At 33.2% G+C, this 6,059-nt stretch overlaps 1 long non-coding RNA gene and 1 other non-coding gene across 2 annotated transcripts; both read left to right on the forward strand.

Moving 5' to 3' along the window:
* The first annotated feature begins 2,195 nt into the window (after window positions 1–2,195).
* Window positions 2,196–3,069, forward strand: LOC109860063. Its single transcript, XR_002250775.1, has 5 exons — window positions 2,196–2,284; window positions 2,355–2,402; window positions 2,538–2,582; window positions 2,755–2,787; window positions 2,969–3,069. It is a non-coding gene; the product is annotated as an uncharacterized LOC109860063 (long non-coding RNA).
* A 2,397-nt stretch (window positions 3,070–5,466) lies between these two features.
* Window positions 5,467–5,539, forward strand: Trnav-cac. Its single transcript has one exon. It is a non-coding gene; the product is annotated as a tRNA-Val (tRNA).
* Window positions 5,540–6,059: the final 520 nt, after the last annotated feature.

Raw genomic sequence — 6,059 nt, forward strand, 5'->3', positions numbered from 1 at the left:
CATCTTGTTGGAACCAAAATTCCTTAAGACCTTTTTCACGCATTTGTGGTAAAACAAAGTGTGCCAACATCCACCGATATCGATCCCCATTGACAGTTTCACCAGCTCTGAAGAAAAATGGTCCAATGATGGTTTTTGAGCAAACACCGGCCCAAACAGTCACTTTCTCATCGTGCAATGGAGTTTCGTGAATAATATGAGGATTATCGGTGCCCCACATGCGACAGTTTTGTTTGTAGACAGCGCCAGAGAGGGTGAAATGAGCCTCGTCGGTCATCAGAATTCGCTCCCAAAAATCCGGCTCAGCTTCCTTCATTCGACTAACGTTATTAGCGTAAGCCAAGCGTCGCGGCTTGTCAGTTTCCAACAATCTTTGAGTCAACTGCACTTTGTACGGAAACATGTAAAGATCTTGCTTTAAAATCCTTCTCAAAGTGGTTCCACTGATGTTTAATTGCTGAGACCGGCGGCGGTATGAGACATTTGGATTTTCTGCAACACTCTGTCGAACAGCTTCGATATTTTTATTTGAACGACCTGGACGCGGTCGAGCTTGATGTTGGAGATTCGCTACAGACCCGTGCTTCATAAAATTTGAAGCCAAATGACGGATAGTGTCGCCTTTGGGCGCAGAACGTCCGCGATATTTTTTACGATACGCACGCTGAGTTGAAACAACTGAACGATTATTTTCAATGTAAAGCGAAACTATTTCGGCGCGTTCTTTCGGCGTATAGCGATACATGGTTGAAATTGTACTGAAATAACCTATACGAAACGTGTTGTACGACGCTGGTCGATTAAAATCTGTCAGAGTTATTCAATACTTTCATCGACCAGATTGAGATGGCGCACCCTGTATATATATATATACTCAGCAAACAATTTGGTTGCGAGATGTAGCGGTTTTGTCGCCAACCGCCTGCGAAATTTGTAGACCAAATCTATATCTATCTGTGTCTTCATTAGGATATGGTTTGGCGACCATATCTGTCAAACATGTGAGATGTCAAAAAACTAAAACTTTATTCCTCGTTTTTGGAAACTTATAAATCGAAATTACAATAACAATAATTTGGTTACCGTTTCGCTGTTCGTATATCAAGAGGCACGGCAGTGCATCGCGCCAAGTTCACGCGCAACGAAGTGGCGCACGAACTGCGCAAGGCGCACCGTACCTATTATACGCGAATATCAGTTTTCGAGAGAAATTGTGAAATAGTAAATATTCATATCTCAATAACGACTGAACCGATTGACTTCTTTTTAGTCTCAATCGATTCGGATTATAAAAATTAAAAAAAAAAGTGTCTATGTGTTTTTTTGTCTGTGTCTTCTGTTTGACGATATTAAAAATATTCTTCAAAATATATAAAATTTTATCATGTTCGGACCTCGTCTCCAATGTGTAAGGAGTGTGTGCATTAGTACTACTGCTTCCAAGAGATGGCGACATTCGCAAGTTGAACGAAAAAGATAAGGAAGAGAATTAATTATTAATGTACTGAATAATCGCAATTATTAATGTACTGAAAGAAAAAAAGAGACATAGAGATAGAGAGAGAGAAAGAGAGAGAGAGAAAGAGAGAGAGAGAAAGAGAGAGAGAGAGAAAGAGAGAGAAAGAAAGAGAGAGAGAGAGAAAGAGAGAGAAAGAAAGAGAGGGAGAGAGAGAGAGAGAGAGAAAAAGAGAGAGAAAGAGAGAGAGAGGATGAAAGAGAATGAAAGAGAGAGTAGCAGAAAGTGAGAGAGAGATAGAGAGAGAATGAAAAAGAGTGAAAGAAAGAAACTAATCGCAAATTTATAACGTCTTTGGGCAGCTTTTTCTTCTGACTAATTAAAAGCGACTGTGACGTAACGAGATTGCGACTCTCTCCGTGAGAAGTTCTCTAGTTTCAACCGACCACGGCTAACACTAACTATAGATAGGAAAAGTTTTATACTTTTCTCACTTCAGAGGAATCAAAGCCCGAATAATATTTTTTTTAGAAATCAAAGGGAATTACTTATTCAAGCTCTTTTTGGTAAGAAACAGTAACATTTACAGTAACATTACATAAAAGTACATAAATTTTAATAATTGATGATGTATACATGTACACCGCTTTATAATTTTTCAATATTTTTACAGATACAATGGACTCAGAAAAAATGGATATTGAGAAAGAATTGGAAGACATTGCTTTGGACACAGAAGAAAATAAGAAATTAAAAGAAGAAAATCGACGATTAAATGAAAAATCGAAGATGCTACAATATCAAAAGTCATTGCACAAGACGATAAAAGTAAGTAAAGTTTAATTTTTTTCTTTGTAACCTACACTGTATTTTATTTTATATACATATTTGTTTACAGAAACCACACAATAGAATGTTGATGAAGTTGCCATATCAATAGAAAAAAGTAAGTATATTTTTTTATGGTACACATTATTTACACAAACACATACACACAAATTTCTCTCTTATGTACAATGTGACAATCAGATAGTCATGTACAATTAAATAAATTATATGTATACGTTTTTGCTTTTTGCAGGTCAACCAGAAGCAAGTGTTGCAGAGCAATCACAAGAAAGTAAAGGTACTTCGGAATTATTTATACATTACTTATGCGTTTGAATATTTCTTGCCAGTACTGGAAATCTATAGCACATGTGACGTGAAGTATAGATTTTTAATATTGTGAATATCAGAACGAAAATGTACACACATATTGTAAATACGTATATTGTATATATGTATATTTTTTGCAGAGATATCGACACAAGAAACACAAGAAATCAAGCGTAAGTATATTTATATACATCTCTCTCTCTCTCTCTCTCTCTCTCTCTCTCTCTCTCTCTCTCTCTCTCTCTCTCTCTCTCTCTCTTTCTCTCTCTCTTTTTTTTGTTTCTTATCTTTTCCTTATATACATATGGTATATAAATGTATGTATATGTACAATCATATATTTATTTTTGCAAGGAGAAGAGGTACAAGTGCGGGAAGATCAAGACAATTATAGTATTATAGAAATCGCGGTACTCGCGGCCGCGGTAATCGTGGCCGCGGTAATCGTGGTCGTGTAAATTACGTAACATATAATCTCCAGTTGTAAACTGTAAGTATAGCGTAATGTACATGCTGTATCAACAACTAAAGTATCAGTAAATGGACAGCTGTATAAAGTAATGAATGTCGTATTTGGTCTGTGTATTGAAAAGAGTCATTATACAAGTATGTGTAGAGATGAAAAATCGAGTTGGCTCAGAATTGATGATATGCAAATTAGAAAACACCATTGGCCTAAAGGTGCTACAAATGTTTATATTCTTTTCTTGGAAAAAATAAAAAAATAAATATTTTACTATTGTTAAGAATTGAGAAAAAAAGAGAGAATAGAAAAGATGATGAATTTGAAGATAAACGTATATTCTACAAAATGTGTGATATCTCGCAAAACTTACCTTTTTAAAAAAGGGAAAAAAAGGCGCCATGTACACGCCGAACAAACATATCTTTTTCTACAAAACCTGTTTTACAAAAGAAGTGATATCAAATGTAGCACCAAGACAAAATTGTTTGACAAGAATTGTAAAATTTCGATGGCATTCAGGAGCATCAACAAACTTAACAATTACATACGAGTTTTAAAGGACCCCATTGAACATGATAACAAGAAAAATGTAGTTTATTGTATTGATTGCGCTGATTGTAATGCTTCATACGTGGAGCAGACAAAAAGAAAATTAAAAACGAGGATTTCCGAACATAGATGCCAGATTAATAGGCATTATGAGAAAGCATCTGTAATCACTGAACACAGACTTAATTCAAACCACGATTTTAAATGGAAAGACGTTTTTATCTTGGATCAAGAAAGACATTTTTTAAAAAGACAGATTTCCGAAATGCTCCATATGAAACTACAGATTAATGCGTTAAATGTTATGTCAGACACGGAGCAACTGAAACCATATTTTGCTTTTCTTGAATCTTACAAGCGTAAATAAGTTTCATGTTATGTTTGTTTTGATGATTCTCGACAAGTTTGCGACTTTTGTTCTGTTGGAGGGGATATTTGTATATATACACTGTTTGTAAAAAGCCGGGCATTACACAGTCGTTTGTGCTTACATATGAACATCCTTTTTGTTTCTGATTTTACTCTCGTGACAAGTAATGTTCATTCTTATTTATAAATTTTTAATTATATATGTTAATTCATATATTTTTGTTAAATTTGATTTTACTTTGTTAGACATCATGTGGAGTGTTACTGAATTTTTTTGCTGACTGCTGATACTTGGCTTTTTATTTTATCTTATTTTATTTTCCATTGATGAGTTAACTATTTCTTTTTATCTTTATGTATTTGTGGTGAACTGAACATTATTTCTGTAATTTATCATTGATTAGATTCCATTATGTACCACTGAAGAAGACTCAATCGTGAGTCGAAACGTTTGGTTATGAAAATAAAGTATATTATCAACTGATTGGCAAAATACAATATCCGCTGTTTTACCTTGTGTTGGCCCTTATATCTCTTTTTTCTTATTTTTCGCAAAATGATATAAGATTTTTCGACTTTTCGACAATTTGACTCCTATCTGCCTACGAGAAATGTTACACCAATTGTCGGACACTTTGTATATGTATGTGTATATGTAAATATACAGGGTGGCTCAAACATTTTGATCAAACCGAAGTGTGAAGATAGATTGGATCAATCTAAATAGAAAAGTTATGTATCGAAATTTTTGCACAATTCGAAATGGTTATTAAGTACGTAATTAAAAAATTTAATCCGATAAGCGCGCGGGAAGAGATGGTCCAGACTCTGTAGACGCATGCTTATCAGCTGTAAAAAAAATGGCTTACTTCATGCAATGTTCTAGCAACGAGAGACAATAAATAAGCAGGCGCGACGTGTAACAGTGTGACGTGTGACAACTTTTTGCGATTAGCCGATATTTGGCCGTACACAGAAAGCAATTAAGAAAGAAAAAAGCTGCTTTCCGGAAGAAAATTAGAAAATAATAGTGCTTTCATTTTCTTCTAACACAGAAAAGATATTACTATTAAACGCGAAAAGATGTCTATCTTATTTTTCTGTATCACTTGTCTCTGTTCGCTGCGTTACACCGCAAAGAATCAGATGATCACGAGCAAACAGCCTTTTTCTCTCGACTGGTTTCTCTGTGCCGCCGAATATTGGCTAATTGCAAGAAGCTGTCACGTAGATTGGCACAATGTACCTTCACATTTCGGCTTGATAAAAATTTTTGGAACATTCTGTATATAAATATAAATTAGTTATATTATATAATATATATTACTATAAAGTATACAACTTTGGCCCTAAAAAATATGTAAAAAAAAGTTTTACAAATATGTAAAATGTGAAAAACAAAGTATATAATTCAATATTCAGTTATATACAATATATCTCTTGAATCAAAGAGACCGCACTCAACGACGTTTCCGTGGTGTAGTGGTTATCACGTGTGCTTCACACGCACAAGGTCCCCGGTTCGATCCCGGGCGGAAACATTTTTTTTCACGAATTTTTTATTGTAAAATTTAACTTTGTTTTAATTTTTTGTTTTATTATCTTTATAGTAAATAACTAATGTACATATATTGTTTGAAAAACTATATAAAAACTTAAAACATACTTAAATGTACATGTATAATATTTTATATATTATGTATATATATTTATATAATTACTTATATGTATATTAACTTTTTATATGTATGTTACTTTTTACATGCAAAAAATATAACTTGTGAATTATACTTATGTAATATACAATATGTTTATATATATAATTTATATACATATGTTATATATAATTATAATTATGTTATATATAATTCATACACACATTATTTAGATAATAAAATAAGTAAATTTTTTAAAGACAAAATTTAAAGTTCAATTTAAGACTGAGTTTGTGTGTGCGTGTGTGTGTGAGAAAGCATTCTTTGTCTTATGTGAAAGCATGAAAAGTTGTGTTTTTTATTTATAATATGAGTAAGCTTATTTTTAGTTTAAATTGATAAAAAA

This window comes from Pseudomyrmex gracilis, unplaced genomic scaffold (genome assembly GCF_002006095.1).
Source record: "Pseudomyrmex gracilis isolate BER0280 unplaced genomic scaffold, ASM200609v1 scaffold_322, whole genome shotgun sequence".
Taxonomy (NCBI): Eukaryota; Metazoa; Arthropoda; class Insecta; order Hymenoptera; family Formicidae; genus Pseudomyrmex; species Pseudomyrmex gracilis.